The sequence below is a fragment of the Chaetodon trifascialis genome, chromosome 10 (genome assembly GCF_039877785.1).
Source record: "Chaetodon trifascialis isolate fChaTrf1 chromosome 10, fChaTrf1.hap1, whole genome shotgun sequence".
Lineage (NCBI taxonomy): Eukaryota > Metazoa > Chordata > Actinopteri > Chaetodontiformes > Chaetodontidae > Chaetodon > Chaetodon trifascialis.
The window spans coordinates 16747126-16768283 of NC_092065.1; positions in this window are offsets into that span (position 1 = coordinate 16747126).

Consider the following 21158-nt stretch of genomic DNA (forward strand, 5'->3'; position numbering starts at 1 on the left):
TACGTGCTCTGAAATTTTATTGCTGTGTTTTATACATGCTACTTTGCTTGGCACAATTTGACACTTGCCACTTCGTGACTCGTCTTTATCGGCCTCATCTTTGAAGTGTCTCTCATGTTTAGTTTCAAAGTAATGAAATATCACTGGATGTTTGATACACCAAGTTTTCCCAGCAACATGCACATAGGGCTCAGTCTCCTCTTTCAGCTTTTCATGGGTTATGGCACCTGCGTTGTTTTTAAGTAGCGCAAGGACCATTTAGCTGAATCGTGTGGCGGTTTTTGTAAAGGCAGATATAATACATCACCATGCCAACATTATTGCAATCGGTGCAGGTATCACGAATGCACTATTTAACAAAGTGGTCAAATGGAAATGGGCTGTATTTGTATAGCGCTTTTCTAATCTGACGACCGCTCAATGCACTTTTTGCATTCACCCGTTCGCACACATAATCATACAGCTACATTACACATTCAAACACCCTCACGCACTGATAGTACAGCATCTGGGGCCATTTTTGGGTTTAGTATCTTGCCCAAGGAACCTTCAACCTGTGGACTGCAGAGGCCAAACCACCAACCCTCTGATAAATGAACGACTGCTCTACCTCTTGACCCACAGCTGTCAATGTCGTATACTATTTGCTTCCTCATGTGCCACTGAAAATGGCTTTGCATGCCCACTCTGGCACATGCCACATTGGTTGCTCACCCCTGCTGTAGAATATCGCAGACTAAATGTATAATGAAATTGGCTTATATCCAAACCAGGTCCAAGTGTGGCAACAGTCATCGATAGGTGATTGTGAAAGGCTCATCCGCATAAACACAACGTAAAACTTGAAGGAATGACCAGGGATGTAATGTTACTCTTGGCTCATTGTTTAGTTCTACCTGCTCATTCCTGATACTTTCAAGTCTGCATGGAATAAATCTGGAAGAAGAAATCCTTTGTTGTATATATCTTAAAGGTTTAAGGATCTGCTCAGAAGACACAGTTTTACATGCAGATTTTTGTCTGCATAAAGATAAAGTCGAGAATTAAAAGATGTGATGAAATTCCTCTATCGGATAATATGAGATAATAAATGTATTTACCAAGACAAGAAGAGAAAACATGAGATTGCAAGCTAAATCAAAAGGTGACACAGAGTCATGATGAATGCCTGTCACTCGTTTATTTAGATGCTGTGTCACACACTGTGCTGATTTGTATTATAATTACATCACAGTCAACATCCCCTGTCCTTCAGTGTACACATAAATCTCCTCTGTCATTAATGGTTATCAATTAATCACTCAGACAATTAACCACCATGGATCATATCTTTCGAAATCATCCCTAGATGCACACTCTTTTTAACGTTACCACTAAAATGAACCTTCTTCAACTTTTGTGCTTTTAGTAATGCCATTTATCATATGAAAATATACTTGATACCATCCCTGGCAATGTCTTTGCAGCATGAAAAAAAAGAGAGCATTCAGGGAGACGTCAGTTAGTCAGGCATGACTGTTGTTGTACTGAATTAATGCTGTGAACGTTGACATTATGCTGAATTTACCATGTCAGCCATTAGTTAGTATCTGTATCTGTAAGCTGATGAAAACTCTGTGACAGGAAATGTATAGTGGCTCTCTGTATCATGTCCTTTTACCTATACCTTATATCTATATAATTTGACCATAATGCAGTCAGAAATAGGCCTTTATCTTAGAATGAGGATAGAAAAACTTTTCTAGAAAGTCTGAAAACTTTCTCAGAGAAAATGAAGCAGAGGTTAGTTTAAAGAGGTTGCACGCCTTCCACTTAGTATTTTGTGAATCCGAGATGATTTTTGGATTTCAAGACATCTCTAATATGAACATCAAAAGTTTGGATTAGCACAGTTATACTGTGTATCCATATATGAGCTGTACATAAAACATCAAATGTCACAGCCGATGTAACAAAAGAGAACATGATAACATTTCCTACTTTTGAATTTCAATCCATTCTGTGACTCGGCCCCACTTTGTGCTGCTTATAGTTGTTATGTCCTTTCCATTACTCACAAAATAATTAAAAGAGTAAAGTCATTTGTGATAACCTGGTTGCAACTTATCATGAATTACTCCAATATGTCTGCTTAGCTCACTGAATCTGAGTTAATATGAAAACCTTGGGTCACTGGCATGGTAGAGTGATGCTTTAGCTCCAGAAGTAAACATAAAAGGAGGCAACCACGAGGCTTATACAGTCTTGCTGCTGTGTCCCATAATGCCATGTTCAATAAAGTGCTTCAAAATTCTCAGGACTCTCTGACCAAATGACAGAGTGCCTTATATTGGATGTTGGTCTCAGCTAAAAACTCTCTTTCGTTCCTTCTTTACGCTTTTCTCTGCAGTCAAATCTTCCCCTCCAGCTTACTCCTTCTGGGCAATGTTGTCTCAAATTTCTCTTCCCCTTCATGTCTCTTCCTAGCATTTGCCTCTACCAGTAATAATTGCCCTAGACAAAATCCTTTTAAATGCATAGATCTGTGAAAAGTGTAGAGATAAAGGCTACTGGTGTTGGTGCAGTCAAACCCTGCATGCATGATGCCTGGAAAAGCCCTTTTACAGCATTCCTGCAAACACTATGATAACATATCATGTTCAAGCCCATCATTGTGGATTTAATTTCAAATCTTACAATTACACATCGAAATAAAAATATAAACTGTATGTTTATACTGTTATTTATATGTACAATCAATCGTTGTGCCCTCTAACACCTAACAGGTGCTGAATCAGATGACAGAAATATAACTCATATTCCTCCTTAAAGCAGATTACATGCCAGTGTCCTATACCCATTATAGCAACATGAATGTGCACTTTAAGCAAATATTAAACGAAGAAGAGTGATGAGCATTGACATAATGCATTACCTACGCAGGTAAGTGTTGCAGCACTGTCTTAAATTAGGAACTTAAAGTGCAATGTAAATTAATTACTTTATGAAACATGTCTTATCTGCACTCAAAGGTGTTGGCCCAGAAAGGTTACCATATGGTAAATGTCTAGGTAGGGTTGTATGTATAGGTATGTTCTGTAAATGTTTGGTGGTGATATGTCCTCTCTGTGTCCAAATGTTGCAAATTATAAGCCTACACTTGTGTTGTGTTCACATGTCTGTGCTTTCACACACCTCCTCACTCCATATGGAGACATATAGAGCTATTTAGTTAGCTGAAGAAACCTGCTGCTGGTTTAATACCTCTATTTGAATATATTTCTCTGCCCAAGGCAGCAATTTGAGTGCCAGCTTTCATGTTCATTTGCCGGAGTAACATGGCAACATTACAAAAGAATACACTGTATGAACCACAGAGAACAACACTGAATATTAATATGAATGTGAATCTGAATATACAGTGCATCTTTCTCTAAAATGTTTTCCATTATGGTTTTGATATGTTAAAAATTCTGCCCTTGTCGCCTTGTCATTCCAAAATATTTTGGCAACATTCCCAGAAAAAAGTGCTGTATTGCTGATATTACTGCTAATGCAAACTGAACATTTCCTACTGCTGCAGCTTCACATAAATACCATTTGACTGACAAAGTTACGTATTTTAACTCCAGATTCTATGATTATGGGAGCCCACCCTTGCTATGGTTTCATGTCTTACACGGGCACGCGTCAGGTCCACACCTGCAAGAACTGCTGACATGAGCTCTGACCTCAAAAGTCAGCATTTTCTTCCCATAATGGTGGTGGGGCAGGAGGAGGAGCCATGATACATATCTTATGTTTTATGTCTCAGAGGCTTCACCTTGTTGCTATTGGGTTTAGGGCGAAGCTGATGTAGTCAGTGCTCACTGTGACACCAAAGTCCACAACATGCACCAGCTCACAACCCTGTAAATGCGTAATAAGGCAAGGCTGTGCCGAGTGATAATACACACCCTGCACACAGCACTGCTGCTGCAGAAGGGTGGGACATTGATTATATACTGTAATGGTCGCCAATGCAGCCCACTAAGCCACGATGATGGGATTAAAGGTGCACTGTTTGGCATGTGTGTAAAAGCGCTAGATCTGACAACGTGTCATGTGCCATTCCAGCATGTTTAAAACTGAATGAGTCAGAGAGAACTCAGACACATTGCACAGATAGAGACAGATGACAGGGCACAGAGAAGCAAGATGCCACTGCACAGATGTCTGCTATTGTCATTCCTCTGAGGAGGCTGTGGATGAGGATAAGGACAGGTTTCTGGCATCTCACTCCCTTTAAAAAAGCACTTCACAAAGGGACACGTGAAAACCAATCTCTTTCCATAGCCTTCATGACAGGATGAAATGACTGCAGTATACGCTTTAATCGTAGATGGAGCCAAATCGTTATCTGCCAACATCTGAAGTTAGGTTAACATGAGAGGCAGAGGACACTAGGTGGAATCTGAGCCTCTCTCCACACACCTAACAAGCTGGAGCAGAAGGGGCACTTGCTCCCATGATAGAGGACACCACTGCAGGGGGCAGTAGTAGACTTGCTAAATGCTCCCAGTCAGTGACCGGGCCCACAGGCTTTGGCCGATCACCTGGAGGTGAAGGATTGCGCCATGCAGCTGTGATAGTGCCATGGGTTCCTCAACAGCAGCGTCACCATGGTTGGGAACCAAGATGTACCAGCAGATGAAAAGATGAAAAAACCACTGCCATCTGTGCGGTGCACAGTTTAATAGTTTGGCTGAACCCAATATTCTGTAACCTGTAGTATTACAATGAATTTGCTATCATCAACAGTAAACACAGGTATCGCCAAATCAACCATGAGTGAAACCTTAAGAATTACAACTTTAAATGCAATTTAAATTAAAATGCAAAATAAAAACAAGAAAAGAACAGAACAGTTTTCTTCACTAGAGTCACCATGGTCTCCATGTTCTGGTATGCATGAAACAATTCATAGATTATGCCAGTTGCTTTGGAATGAAGACAGACTGTTTCAATATTTTCTTCTTTGTTTCAAACAGCATCAAGTTGAATCAAAGCCCAAGGCTTCAGCTCAGGTGAATACAACAGTGAGGAGTCTTATTATGTGTGTATGTTTTAGTCATGCAAGGAATGCATTTCAGAGAATCTGTGAAAAAATGTGAGTCTGTAGACTGACATCTGTCAATAGTTCCATAGGTCTGCCTACGTTCGGATGAGCAGAGGACTCCAGTCCAGATCATAACATTAACGCTGTAAAGGAGACAAAACAAATACTTGGGTTTGCTTTGTCTTTGGAGTAAAGCGTGTTCCTGATTTTTGCAAATAATTGCAAATCACATGCATATGTGTGTGTGTGTGTGTGTGTGTGTGTGTGTGTGTGTGTGTCTGTCTGTCTTTTTTTCCAGTATATACAGCCAGAGGCTACAGATATAGCTACAGTATAATACACAATCTGGTTTCATGTGAGTCTCATATATACCATCTGCTGTGATATTTTCTCTGACCATGAGGACTGCATGTCTGGAGGAGAAGTTCTGCCATATCGTCTCACTTCTTTCATGGCATCTGTTGCAGGATTTCTGCCCCTCCCTGCATTAGCCCTCTCCTGGCAGTACACTGCTCTTTCTGGCAAAGGTGGGAATTCTAACAGTATTTGACAACATCCAACCAGCAACATGTAGAGGAGAAACAAAATTCCATTAGTAGCTAGTAGCAACCAAGGAGAAAGACACTACTTTTGCTTTTCAGCTCAACCTTGACTGAAAAAGGAAGAAATACAAATTCTTAAAATGAATAAATAATGTTTCTACATGAATTAATAATGCAGCGGTGCAATAGCTGGTCTTGTGGTTGTATATAGTTTTAACTATGAAACAAAATTTTTTCTAAATGCCATAATTTCAAAAATTTTCTATACCCAAAACAACAAATTGCGGTTCCGAGGTCCAAACTACCATGCACTGTCTGAAAGGCACGTTAATACTTTGAACAGAGTCTATAGCTGGGCTCACACCCACAGGGAACCCATCTGACTATGAGGAGAACATGCACTTTTCATAAAGAGAAGTAGAAGCAGGATTTAAGCTTAAGACCTTTTTGATGGGAGACAACAATCATCTGAACCATCAAACATATTCAAATATTAAGAAACTAAAATCTGTATAATATTTAAAACCATGAACCAATATGACTAGTGAATCTAAGCCACCCAGTGTGATCCACTCATCATATTTACATTTCCCAAACTGGAGGTATGCTGGAGGATTTTCTATGGTTGCAAGGTGTTTTGTCTGAATAGATGCTTAGTTTATGCTCCTAATCAGCTGAAGTGTCTTGTTTAGATTACCTTTACAATCTCACAGAAACAGGCTGAAGGTAAAGCTTAGCCCATCCATCTTATTACAAATCTATAGCTTTCAACATTAATAGGCTTAACGCAGTATAATCCAGATTTTTCATCTCTGCTTCCTAAAACATGCAAATCCTGTTTTTGACTGAAGAAACAACCAGGGTGAAGTGAGGATCTTGTAAACATGGAATACATTTTTTAATTTCTAAAGGTATAGGATGGAATAACTACCACTTACAACTATTTGCATGCTTCCATTTCGGCTGTGTTCAGTTGGCTTTATTCTATTCTGATTTTTTATTTGGATCCCCATTAGCTGCCACTCTTCCTGGGGTCCACACACAAGAAAACATAACATATAAAACAGGCCTTTGACTCATGTGAGAGCTCTCAATGAAAAAACAGCAACAAAAACTTGACATCACAACACATCAAATTGAAGATGATTATAAGAAACCTATTCCATTACATGCATCCCCCCTGCCTCACACCTACTGGACAGGACAGTGCGAGCCTTGCAGCTTTACTTTGGAGCTGAAACAGATCTTTTATGGCTGCACCAGACCAGACTTCTGAACAGTAAACGGGGGGGGGGAATCATTATTAGTGGCATTTGTGGCCGTAAAGAAAACATTCTCCATTTTTGCTAAATTCAAAACACATCTGTTCTCACATTTCCAGTCAAGTAATAGTTGCAGTTCAGATTGAAGAGTGGTCCTTCAGTTATATTAGTTGATGTTAAATGAATAGTTGTGTCATCTGCAAATAGAATAGCGCTGCACTGCCAAAAAATAAGGCATGTCCTTTGTAAATGCAGGAAAGAGTAGTGGCCCAGGAGAACTGGAGCACGCCACACTGTGAGCTTTTAGGAGAGGAAAAGACTACCTTTAAGAATACATAGGTCACATCTTAATGGATAAAGAGCTATTCTTCCAGTTGATTGTCATTTGACTAAACCCACAAACAGTTAGTTTTGCTATTAATAACCTGTGGTCTACAATAAAAAAAATGGTGTTTTAAAGTCAAGTAATGCAAATCCAACCATCATTTTCTTGTCAATATAAGATTTGACTGCTGGTCATATCTGTCAGTGCTGTGCATATAAGAGTAATCTGCCTTTTAGGCATGCTGGAAATCAGATTTTAATTCATTAAGTGAAAAATAATATAGTATCTGTTTAAGAACAACTTTTTCAGTTAGCTTGCTCAACACTGGGAGAATGCTAATGCATCTGCTGTTGGCAGCTGAGAAACTCTTGGATGAGGAACAACCTTGGTAGATTTCCAAACCTGAGGGGATAACCTCTTGTTTAGAGTCAAGTTGAAAATATGACATATTGGCAAAGATATGATACTGGAAACAGCTTTAAATAACTGTCCATCCCAATTACCCATAACAGCTGGTTTATCATCATTTAGCACAGCAAGTAGAGTTTGTCCACTGTATCAGTTTCTACAGGTTGAAGCTCAAAAACACATTGTTTTTCATGACAGAATTGGTTATTATTCAAGGCATCATACCACCAACACTAGGGGGAATCCATTTCTCTGACAACAAAATGATTACTGAAATGCTTGCAATTTGCAATGCAACGCGTTTGTTGATAAAAGTCCAAGAACCTCAGTGAATGAAGGTGCAGGCTCTACCCATTATTTACATTATCCATCCTTATCTATCCTTATTCTTCCTCTCCTGAATTTTATTTTGATACTGTTTTTTTAACTTTATGTCTGATTACACAGTAAATTTGACATTTTTCCTGTAGAATCTAATCTTTTTTCAGCTCGCCCAGTTTTACCAAACACTCCCTAAGTTCTTCATTAATCCAAGACTTTTTATTAGATCTTATTGTAAATTTTCTTTCTGTTCGTTCTGTATGACCTCTTCTACAGTACTTAAGGCCTGGCTTTGGGAGTTATGGCCACCATATTTTGATCACTAAACTAAAGGTACAGATACTGCTTTAGAGCATAATTCGCTGTAATTTGTAAATATGTGGTCAATACAGGTTGCAGTTCTTTGCCCAGCATAATTGCAATACACCCTACAGTAGCTGACTTGTTCACCATCTGAGTTCAATTACAAATGAGTGCAGAGCTGTTCAACATTTTTCTCAAAGCACATAAATCCAACATCCAATCTATATTAACGTCACCTAGGGCAAATATGTCTTTACCAATATATGTTACCTTCATCTGCACAGAACATAATTCTTGGACATGTTGCACACTTGCATTTAAGACCTATAGGCACAGCCAACAAAATCAGTTTACAAGGAGGGAGATGGACTTTCAAACAAAGAGCCTCAATACAAGGACCCATATGGTTATGGTAAGCCTGGTATGGTTATCCCCATGCATGTTATTGAGTGGTCGAGGTTCAGTACCATGTTGTTACCGATTTAAACAACAGAAGAACAGTTGAACCAATGATCAAAAACATTTTTTATCACTGATTGGAGGCCTTCCCTCTTCTCAGTCACTGCTCCTAGGCCACACCATAAGGCAGTTGTAGCTGTTGATAGCACAATCTTCTCTTGCTCTTGCCTCCTTCATTCCAGCTAATAGCTCAACTCTTCTCGTCTTCACTCACTCAGAAAACCTGTCGCTGATTTAACCTGAGGTGTCAAGTTAGATCTTGTCCTGGCCAGGATTAGCTGTTTGTCCTTGAAAGGCAACAGCTTGATCACCACTGATCTCTGCCTTTCACTGCCACCTCTGGACTTTCCATTCCTGTGAGCTCTCTTGGTTTCCATGGTGGTCATCCAGCTTAAGTTTTGTGGGCAGCAGTTCATTTACTATGGGTTCCATTTGAGCCCTGGTTTCATCAGCTTTATCTGGTCCACGTCCATTACTCACAAGATTGTTTCTTCTGTATTGATTTTTCAGGTAATTCATCTTTTCAAACAGATAGTGTCCTTTGCAGCCTGTCCTGATTTCAGTTCATTAACCTGCTTGGATATGGCCTTAGACTCAATTTGTGGGGCCTTTTGGTGTTTCTTCAGATTATCAATGTAATTTTAAGACTAACTTGTTGGCTGAGTTCATGACCATTTGAGAAAAAACTGCAAATTGTAGTCTCTTGCCTCTTCACCAGATCCTCATAAAAGCTCTTCTGCAGGTCAAGTAATTCCATGAGTGTGCATTGTCACATACTTAGAATCGTCATTTAGAGCTGCTGTTTGCATTTCTTTTGTGAGCTGCCATGATGTAGCTCTGCAGCTGCAGCTGATGTAGAGAATAAGTATGGTTGTTTTTTACAGGGCTCACCCAGCTTTTGCTGTGGAGTAGGCTGAAACCAATCCTTGACTATGGAAACCATCCACAACATTTGACTGTAAGGTAGCAGGTCTAGTCACACATTACCAATGTCAAGAAAAACGTTGATTAATTCCTTCCCAGAAATCAAAGAAATATTCAGTTTACATACATCAAACTGTGTCAGCTCTTCAGCACAGACCAAGTCAAAGTGTCCTTCATAAAGCTAATGAACCATAATGACCATTCTTCCACAGACTCAAATATTATGCAATTTGTGACACTGCCCATTGATTTCAGGGAGAATAAAAAGAAAAACCTTTCTCCGCTTCCCCTTGAGCTCATTGTGGTCGAACGGTCGGCTCACCGATAAATGGTTGTGAAGAAATAAATTAATAAGTGAATGAAAATGATCTATCCTGAGCCAGAGGCTCTCTGGGACTTTAATTTACATGAGTACTGTATTTTGTTTGTCCCCCCGAGTGTGATGGATGGTTCCCCAGACCCTGATGAAATGGAATGCATCAGTTAATTAGTTTTCCTTGGACAATGCTGTGGACTGTACTGTAAGCTATCAGTACAAGATTGCATCTTTTACACATAAGGGAAAGAATGTTATGCCCATGAGTGAACATTCACACACAAAATGTGTATTCACAGTGCTGTTCATGAATGCATTATCAAAAGACTTCCCACTGCGCATCACTTTACCATATACTGTTTATAATATATTGCATTCTGTTAGAAGTCCTGCAGCCAGCTGAATATCTGGCCTGAGTCATGACTGCAACGTAAAATGATTAACAGCAATCTTCTATACAAACCTAAATGCAGTAACATACAGCAAAGTACTATCACCCATCTGTCAGTCTGCTTGTCCTGTAAATGAATATGAAGAAATGCAGCAAATGAGCAGCTCTCTATGAGGAGAAAGTAAACTGCTTCAGATCTATTATTTTAGGAGCTAAAAAGCTGTGTTTGCCAATGGACGGGCATGATTGTGAAACAGGTCTACAATCTTGTCCAGATGGGATTAGCTGTGGTTAACAATCCTTTGCAAAACTATTATTTGAGTCAGAAACTGCTTATAGTTCACTATCATGGCAAATATAGTCAACTCTCATGCAATGACCCCATTAATAGCAGCTTTCCTGCACCAATTGGAAATCCATCTTGTGTTAGGTAGGGACAAAAGGGGAGGGGAATGGGCAGGACTAAGGCATCACACTATTATTCAATATTATCTGTGCACATAAGATGACAACATAGATGATGAAATGTGTTTGTATTTCCAGAATATCAGAAAAATGACGGTAGGTAGGTAAATTTATGGTTAGCTCATTACAGCTAGTAATCAGTTGTTGATGCCATGAGTGACGCTAATAAGTTCATATTCCTTTTTGAGGCCATGCAAGTTTCTTTCTTTTTTTTTTATTTTAAATTTGTTTTGTCTTTTGGTGTTTACGATAACCTCCAATAATTTTGTTTTTTTCTTTGCACATCCTGCATCAGTTTCACTGTAGTGTGTACTTACCAGTAATAAAAACTCCTTTGGAGTTCTGTATTTTGGATTTTATTGTATCTTATTTTATCTATTTATTGATTTTTTATGCTTTAAAATTGTATCTATCTGTTACATTTTGGGAGCCTGTTCTGCTTGTGTGTGTGATGTTTATTACGTTATGTTATTACATTTATTGTATACTATGTCTCTGTGGGTTCTATTATGACAATGTAAAGCTTCTTTTGCTGAACAAAACCTGCTGCAGCCAACAAGGACTCCATGGTCCTTAGGAAAAAAAAGAAAAAAATAAACTTGTGGGATCTCAGAATTGTTCTGGGCCCTGATCTGTGTTTTAATGCAAACAACTGCTGTGGCCTGTTTCCTCATGAAATGAGCAACTTAATGCATTTTCAAGGACAGATCCTTCTTTAGAAAAATGGTAAAATATTCATCCTGACACCTACAGTGTCCATGACCATAGTGTGCAACTAGTGGTGTGTGTGAGCTGTCTGAAGTTGTGTTGGAACAATGCAATGTTTGAGAGGAAGTAAGTGTTTTACTGGACTATATGTGTCTCCTTCTATCATTGAAATCACTGCTGTGCAAAGTGTAATTACTTGCATTGTTTTGCAGTAACTACTGTGTCCAGACTGTGGCCAATACAAGCTTTTTAATTAAGCCTTACCTGACAACTTCACTGTCAATCAAATAATAATAATAATCGGAATAATGAAACAGAATATTTCAGTCACATCATGAATTCTTACAGAACTTCAATAGATCTTCATAAAGAGACGTAGACGTTCTTTTGTTTTTACAGACTGTACATCATTTGAAGCATTTCATGATGTATTAAATAAGTAGATACAGAGAAGCAGGAACTTCTTAACTCTTTTAAGTTGAATATTAATGGAACTAGAGCTGGAAATACATTAAAATAATGTATGATTATTTCCAGTTTATGTGGGAGGCAGACATTGTGTTAATGGCTTTGTTCATACAAGGACTGTTGTGCTTCATTACTGATTCATACACTTTTCACTGTGGAGAAAAAAAAAACATTTTACAACCACATTGCATTGTTAGCCAAGCTTATCAGTATTGTACATCAGAATTAGGCCAATTTCCCGTGCCCGGAAGTAGTGGTGTGTGGTGAGAGCCAACAAAGCACAATTTTGTGTAATAATATGCAATGGTTTGTGGTGGCTGTGGTGATGGAAACTACATTTGCCTAATTAAGTTTTGCATTTTACATTAAAAAAAGAGATGTTACTGTTAACCTGAATTGTACATTGCTAACTAATACATTTACTGAAATGCTATTTTGATTACAACCTTGAACACGAACAAGGCTCTATGCCGTTGGCGGATTACAGTTTATAATTGAATTCTTACAATGGTATCAGCCAATCTCTTCTGCCACCTCCTCTCCTCTCTGCTCCACCATTACCGGGGTCTGTGTCACCATTTTTACCACCATCAGTTACCTCAGAACTGGTTAGCAGTTGTGCATCTGTCAGCAACTCCCCCAACTCTCCTCTTTGAGAACAACAGTGCATGTTTGCCGGTGTTGAGGTACTGTGCTATGTCAGTACTTGGTGACTTCCTCAGATAGTATAAATCAATGGATGATAAAATAAAGAGCATTACTTAGACAAAGAGGTGAATTTTTTTTTTTCCAAGATCACACCTGCTATGGGTAAAGTGTGAGGCTAAACAAGATTTTAAAAAATGAAATAAATTAATAATAAAAATGGATGGATGGATGGATGGATGGATGGATGGATGGATGGATGGATGGATGGAGTTGCTTTGGTTGGCTGGAGAGCTGTTCTAAATCTGAGAGAAATGCCCTTTGAACAAGAGACTGCGCTCATAGATTTCAACTTTGAAGTACATTTACATGGCTGAGGTCGTTGGTGTAGTCAGTAAGCTCATCAATGGCAAGGAGGCAAGGTTGGGGAGATTCATGCCGAAATGCCAAAGGCTTTGTATATCGTTGGGATGTCATGGTCAAAATATCTCTTTAGTGTTGTTTTATGTTGGAAACCGTGTCCTTGAAGTGACATAAAGATCAGTTATTTCAGTTTTTAACAGTGACAGAGGGTAGTTCCAACTTCTGTATAATCACAGTGATCTGCCTGAGAAAGCCTATATTCCAAGGACTTTTACATAAATTACTAGGACATGGAGTCTGACAAGAGTGTGCCTTATCACTTTTCTGGTTTTTGATATTTTTGGACATAATGCATTATAGTCACCATGACCCGGAAAGTGTCTGGGTTGGTACCATTAGGAACTGCATCTCTTCTAGTTATGGATGATAGTGTAACTCCAGGTCAGACAAATGATGAGGGATAAATAAGATAAGAAAAAAAAATAAAATAAAATCTCTGTGACATTAAGGCCGTTTAGGACAAGTTATGGAGGGTGGGAAACATAGCATTTGTCTCCGGTGTTGGGGAACAATACAGTTGAAATGATGATGCCATTTTTGACCTTTTAGCTTTTTGATGTTAAACATTATTTGCATAAATTACCAAACTATTAGTCCATATCAACAGACATAATTACAGTTTTTAATTGTAGGCTTCTTCATAATCATAGCAAAATAAATGGAGTGGAAAAGTTCTTTTGAAACATTTGAGTGCTTTGTAGTTTGGTTTTGCCAACTAACAGCCAGACAAGAATTTGCGGCACGTCCGCGTGTTCTCATGTCACGTTCATTCTTGTATATCTATTGTAAATCAGGAGTCGGAGAAAGTTGCTGGGAAAAAGCATGTTTGCCGCCATACTTATTTAATGTTGACTACATCATGAATATGTAATGTCTGTTGGAAATATATGTGAATTGTACATTACAGTACATTAATCTCTGGGCTGTGTTTTAAAGTTGGGAAACTGATGTTGTTTTAGGGATTTTTGTAGACACTTAAACTGAATAAAAGTCAGACTTTTCAAAATAAAGCTTGCTTTTCTTAGCTTTTTGCCTGAATTGCTCCAGAGAATTAGGTTTTAGGGCTCAGACAAAGCCTCCTGACCCTGACTCCTGAGATGGCACAGTGTGGATAGAACACATTGGTGGCAATGGATGAGGCACTGAATGATCATGTTTAGAAGTTTAGGGATAAGTAGAGATCTGACCCAACCAGGTTTCATCCGTTTACTACCTGGATACTTGCCACTGTCCATTATCACAGCTGCAGGTCTTTTTACATCCCATACCTGTTTATCCCTAAATAAACAGGACACATCATGCAGAATTTTCTTTTTATTGTTTAATTTTATTTGTCATAATGCGTTACTATGTCTCAGAAATGATTTTAGTATTCTTTTGCTTTTCTGTCCTCTAAAAAAGTACATATAGACAAAAGCATTTTTTGACTGGTAGTGATATATACATAGAGAAAAAAAATCACCTGTTCCATCAGCATAATATACATTCTTAAGAAGAGTTAGAGGTTTACTTCAGTTTAATTCTATGCCTTTGGGGGTGCAAAAGCCTTTGATCTGGACATTCATCATCCAAATACATTTTGTTCCTGCACTGAGCCTTAGATTAATGAATTGGCACAGTTAGAAGGATTTTACCTCTTAAGACCTGACCTTCAAATGTGTGCTTGCCAGTTGCTGCAGGCCCACTGTTATACAACAGTATACAAAAGCTTCCTTTTAGAGCTAAACCAGTGTAATTTATATGTTCAAAGAGAGACTGTGCAGTTCAAGTGCCTGTTGTACTGTATCACTCGATTTTCAATCTTAATGCAATGTCTACAAAGTGCCCTCTTCCTTTTTCTACATCACAGTCTTATCATTATGAGATAACTGTGCATAAGATAATATTGTTATTGTTCTTTATCAAAAAGTGTAGCAAAATTAAACACAATACAATGTTGAAATTGTAATTGCGTAATGTAACATAGTTATGGAGATTATGGTGATGAAGATTCTGAAGCGATATGAAGATTCTTCATTCAGGAAGGAAAAAGTCGTGTTCACATGGGGCGAGGGAAGGGAGATGAGCTGGAGTTTTAGTTGAATCATGTGCTGGAGGTGTCGAGCTGCTGTGCTGTTGGTTGCTTTGTTACCTGACACTAATGTTTTGACTTGAATGGGAGCAGGTAGAGGAAGGATAGGCAATCCTATCTTGTACAAATTAGGTTTATAGAACACTAATTTAGTTTTCCAAATGTGTTTTGAGGAAATGAAATTGCTGTCTGGATCACACCCACTGGCAATGTTTTTCTTTCTTTTCTTTCTTTTTTTTCTTTTTCTTCTTCTTTCTTTCTTTTCTTTCTCCCCCCCCCCCCCCCCCCCCCCAATCCAGGATTTGTGAAAACCTGTTTGATTTTCTTTAGGGGGCCAAAATAAGAGTCACTGTGCTAGTCCTTATTTCTGTAGCCTTAGATCTTCAAGCCATAGTGGTCATCACCATTGTTCTCTCTTTCCTCTATGCTTTAATATTTATGTGTTGCATCCATTCATTCGTGCCAAAATTTTCTAATTCCACATGGTTTCATTCATTTTAAAACAACTCTAAATTTTGGATTTTGGATCACATGACTACTTGTATATGAAAGCGGTCATTTGTGAACCCGCAGATAATTATCATCAAACATTCTCAGCTCTACTGAGCTTTATAGCCTCTTTGAGATCAGTGTCTCAGTGTCTCAACAGCATCGACCTGCAGACAGACAATTTTAGTGGCTAAGCCAGATGTGACTGTTAAAAGCTGAAACTATGTCAATTTTGTATTTACAGCTTGTTTCCGCTGCACCCTGATAAACAGAAATCAGTTACTGCATGGCTTATATTGATATGAAGAAACTTTAAAATATTGCTTCCCCATTGTATTCAGAGACAAACTGAATCATGACTTTAACCAGCTTACTGCTACATCCCCACGCCCACATTGAAGTGTGGGATGAAGATGATATTTTGAAATTGACCAGTTGTATAGCAAGGCCAAGAAACACCCATATGTTTAACTGAAACACTCTTTGGCCTCTTTCTGTTACCCCCCCCTCGCCTCTCATTCTGTTTCAGCGACCAAATAAAGGCATGGCATGATATATGGTACATTAATATGGGTTATCCACTTTTCTTTTAGCTGTTACGGCTTACAGACATCACATTTGTAAGAATCTTCAGTAAGAGAGAGTGTGTCTTTCCTTTTGCACCTGATACTTAATCTCTGAACCCAATTCACAGAGATGCGGGACAATGGCTCTTGGAAATTTCAAGCATCTCATTTGCCAGTCATCATCATGGGCCATAAAATCAGCACAGTCTCTCTGCTAGTGTCCCACCTTGCCTTGGCAATAAAATCCAAGAGCATCAAATCACTCAATGTGTATCATTATGCAAGAGTATTATGCACACATATTGAGAGCCATTTAAGTTGAATTTATTACACTTGAATAATTCATCACTGTAAAATGGTCATTATTGTTGGTGTACATTACTCAAAAGATTTGGATGACTAATGAATTCATAGTTTTCAGTCACATACTAAATACCTTTAGGAATATTTTCTACCTCAGTAGAAACAAGACAAAGAGCTAAACCTCTACAGCTCCACAGGTTAAATAAATTACACAATAAGAAATCTAAAAAACACATGGGTTTATTAGTCAACCTCTGGTGCTCTAGACTGTAGAGTGTAAGTGAGGTTAAGACACAGTAAGATGCAGCCAGAATGCATATAAAGTCAATGGAACGCTTGTAATGGACAAAAGCAGATGTTTTGAGAAGTCTGAATGCATCTTAAATGCAGACTAGTCTAAATGCATTCATGTATCCGAGCCCTATAAGCAATGTTCATTCCTCCCATGTGTTATTAGTAATGTCATTAGCGAGAAGTCTGTGGAAGTAGCCTCGCACAGTCTTTCCCTCTTGCTGTTGGGGTGCTTATCTGACCTCTGATCAGTGCAAAGACTGAATGATGTGTTAGGGTGATGTGTGAGAGCACACTGATCCATCTGGGTGAGAGGGTACTGTGAGTGCCTACAGTATGATGGCCTGCAAAGTTCCATGCAGATCATCCATGTGTTTGTGTCAGTTAATGTGAAGTGTAAGCAGGCAGCTGAACTCACACTCTTCCTCTGGCACATTCTGCAATTTACCAAACAGCTTCAGGTGTATTTTCACCACTCTGTGGACTGAAGAAAGGCCCATATTTGAATCTAATGAGGGAAAAGCAAGAATGTGTTTTACTTTCATTTCAGTTTCATCCTCAAACATCAACAACCCATTTGAGTTAGATTTTAAATGCACATTTACATTTGCAGGCAACGGTGAAGAATAAATGGCTTAGTCTTCATGGAACTCCCAAGCTGAGGATGAGTGCCATTCCAGCCGTAGGCTCACACAGTATATTACACACTTAACTAGAGAGGGAGGGCATTAAATGTATGGTATTTATGACTTTGCTGGAACTTCCTATTGCTGTACCTGCAGCACCCATTTAGCCATTACTTTCTGACAGAAAAATATAAATTCAGTAACAGTACTGTAAAGTGTTCAGTTAAAAATATGCTAGTCTGTGCATTTGGTCTGTGATGATGCATCCATCCAGGCATTATTGTGAAAAGGTGAAGTTTTAACAGCAATTTGCTACCGGCTATTCCTCCTCATGGTTTGGCTTTGATCAATGTGAATGCCCTGTAGCATTCAGTGGCTCCTGGACTGCAAAACAACATGTTACATTCAAGGTCATGGCACACTCAGAATTTCCCAAAATTATTAATCTGATTTAGCTTTACTTCAATATGTTTAATATCCAACTGACAGAAACAGATGGTTTCCATTTCACCTTATTGATCATTCCTCTCCAGCAATGACCCATTTAAACTACATGACTATCATTTGCTCAAGGTTTCCCATTCACCCACAGCACAAGTTTGCTCAAGAGACCATAGTACAGTGTAAGATCAGTGTGAACGCCACACCAGATTGCAATAAAAAGTCTGACAAGTTTCAGCTTCTGATACAGAGTCCCCTGTTCTCAGCTCTTAGCACATCATCAGTCTAAACTGTGCATCATTTTTAATTGCTTTGACAATTTGAAAATGGATTTAATGACCACATCTTCGAAGTCTCAAACTCCTCCATTAGCAAAATTGGATTTGCAAAACGGTGAATGTTGTTATAAAGAGCCAGCAGTTTAACATGCATATTATGTAAACATAAGCACTGTGCTTGAATTCTCTTTATTTTTTTCGCTCTAAGAACTACAAAATGTATGCCCATGGCCACATCGTCATGCATGCCACTCTTGGTGGAATAAATACTACATGGTTGGTTCAGGCATGCATTTTGTTTTATATTTATATATCATACTTTCGTTAGAACATCATGTATTGTGTATTATGCATGTGTGTGACAGAGAAAAGATACCACCTGCAAACTTCTAATCACTTGATTAGTGACATGGATGTCTTCTTGCTCCCTGAATGGGACCATACCATTGATTTTCACTGCTATACAGATGGCGTGCAGCTGTGCATTTCCATACCACCCAAAGATGTCAGCCCCTTAGTGGTTTACTGTATTGATCACATCAACTTGTGAATGTCACAGAAGTCCTGTCAGCTGCGCAGAGGTAAGACACGGATATTTTTCTATTGCTGTAAGGTCCAGAGAGAGAAGCTGCCCATGTACAAAGTTCTGAGGCACCTCAGAGCTTTGGAGCATATTTGGATGATTGGAGTTTTGATACACAAATAAGACATCACTTTTATCAATTTTACGACCTCTGACCTCTGCTGCAAACTTTCATCAGCAGCATACTTTATTATTCTAAGTTTGTGAAAGATGTTTCTAAGATTACCAGCAATTTGTTCCAAACCAAGATCAAGAAGAGCACGAAATACACCTATAGTTGGTTCACTAGTCATCTGCTTGCTTTGGATACTGCTCTTAGTTTGAAATCATTGAGGATATTACCCAGTGCCTACATATTAGTCATGCTTGAAAGGTTTGTCCCCCTCCACATCCCTCAGTGCGTTCAGTGCTGGTCTTTAATGGACATCATTTGTGGCTGCTGTTCCATTTCAAACAAAACGGTTAGACATATCTTTTCAGTTAAAAATGTACTGAATATAATAAAAACAACCACAACTCTATGTATTGTATTTATGTCATGTTGTTTTTGTGCTACCACTGGTGTGTGTGTGTGTGTGTGTGTGCATGCAATTACTTCATGTCAACCCTGCTTTATATCTGTGTGGAATTATTATTATTATTATTATTTTTTTTAATTATTATTATTTATTTATTTTTTTTACAGCACTTTTAATAAATAGAAATGTTGATTTGACTAGATTTATTAAAAACATTTGAAATATGTAGTTGGAGAACTGGAGTAAAAGGTTGTAAGAGGTGCATATTTTAAAACTAGGGTTTCTATGCATGGCTAATTCTTGGCATGTTAAACAGGGTCAGTTAATGCATCCCACTATTACAGTTTCCACGGGAACACAGACACTGAGCGCTGTAGCGGCCGACAGCACCTCCAACCATCGCCCACACAGAACGAAGCCTGACCATTATTACAGGGCTTTGTCTACACATGTGCATATGTGCACATGTTAGAGACAGACAGAAGGACTGTGCGTATATGGCTGGTTACCCACTGGTCCACTGTATATGCAGGTGGGTGGTTGCTGTATTTCTGTTAAGTACAAACATGGTGAACACACCCTCAGGAAGTAATTCTTCTGACAGTGAAGGAAAGCTCGATGATGGAAAGTGTTTTTTTTAGATCCTGCATGCTCAGAGTTTGAGCACCCCTGAAGAGCAGGTGGATGACAGAAGCTGCACTGTGACTCTGCTCTACTCCATTATCCTCTAACAGACGTGCCCTGGTGATAGGACAGAAGCTGCCGTCAGACATGTCAATTGCCTGCACGGGCCACTAAAAAATTGTTGCGTGGACCTCGGCTTCGCCTGTGAAGCGGTTATGGCGTGCACATCTTAGTGTTCCAACAATGCACTGCTGATCTTAGACAACACAGTGGTGGTAATTACACCTGTTGACTGCCCTCTGGTGTAGCAATGTGGAGCTTTACGTGAAAGAAGTAAGTCACCCAGGAGGAAAGCTCTGCCTTCACTTTGCTCTCCTGTATGTTAGTGGCATAAGTTTGAAATTAGAGGCATTTCAGGGCCTCACAGTACTTTTCAATTTTTCGTCTAATTAAAGTCTCTATGATGCATTATTTAGGGGAAAACAAAGATGATATATTTGGTATATGATGTATTTTTTCATAGACACCAGAGACACATGGTGAAATGGTGCAACTCAACCTCTGTAGTGTAAAGAGGGTGATTATATTTTATTCACTCTTCCATCATGTTTATTTTGAATAGCTGGCATGCCCATGCAATCATGGAGCAGTTCATTGCTTTTGGGTGGTAAGTAAAGATTCCCTCCTAAAACCCATTCAAAATGTTACCACAGCATCAAGTGGACCGCAGCCTGATATTGCATCTTCTTTAACGGAACAAGTTATACGTTTTAACTACTGAATCTCTTTAAGGTGGGGGACTTACCACAAATTCAGGTGATCTCCTGCTCACAAAGGCATCTTGTCTCCTCTTGTTTGATGTGATGCCACCCCTCCACCCTACTCTCACAGCAGTGGTGGATTCCTCACTGCCAGAAAGAAGAGCTGGCTGCAGGCATCCAGCTTCCATTGCAGTGTGCGTCACCATCAACCCTAACGGTGTCCTGGAGACAGGACGTCAGGGGCTCTCCCTCCTGCTCTTTAACTGTTGATCGTCTCTGCAGCATGTGGGAGAATCTGGTTGTCATTAAGTCACTGTAGATGTCACCAGCCTACAAATTTGGATAAGTCCAAAGCCAGACTCACTTTCCACTCATCCAACTGCATATTCCAGCATTAACTTGCTTAAAGCCACATATTTGTCTTGTATTTTGAATTAGCAGTTAATCATGGCAAATCACTGACTTGCTGCTTCTCAGGTGCCATCCATCCATCTGTCTGCTCAAGTTATCTTCGGTCCATACTCTGTCAATGTGTAACCTTTGGTACACAGTACATGCTAATAGTGTTCT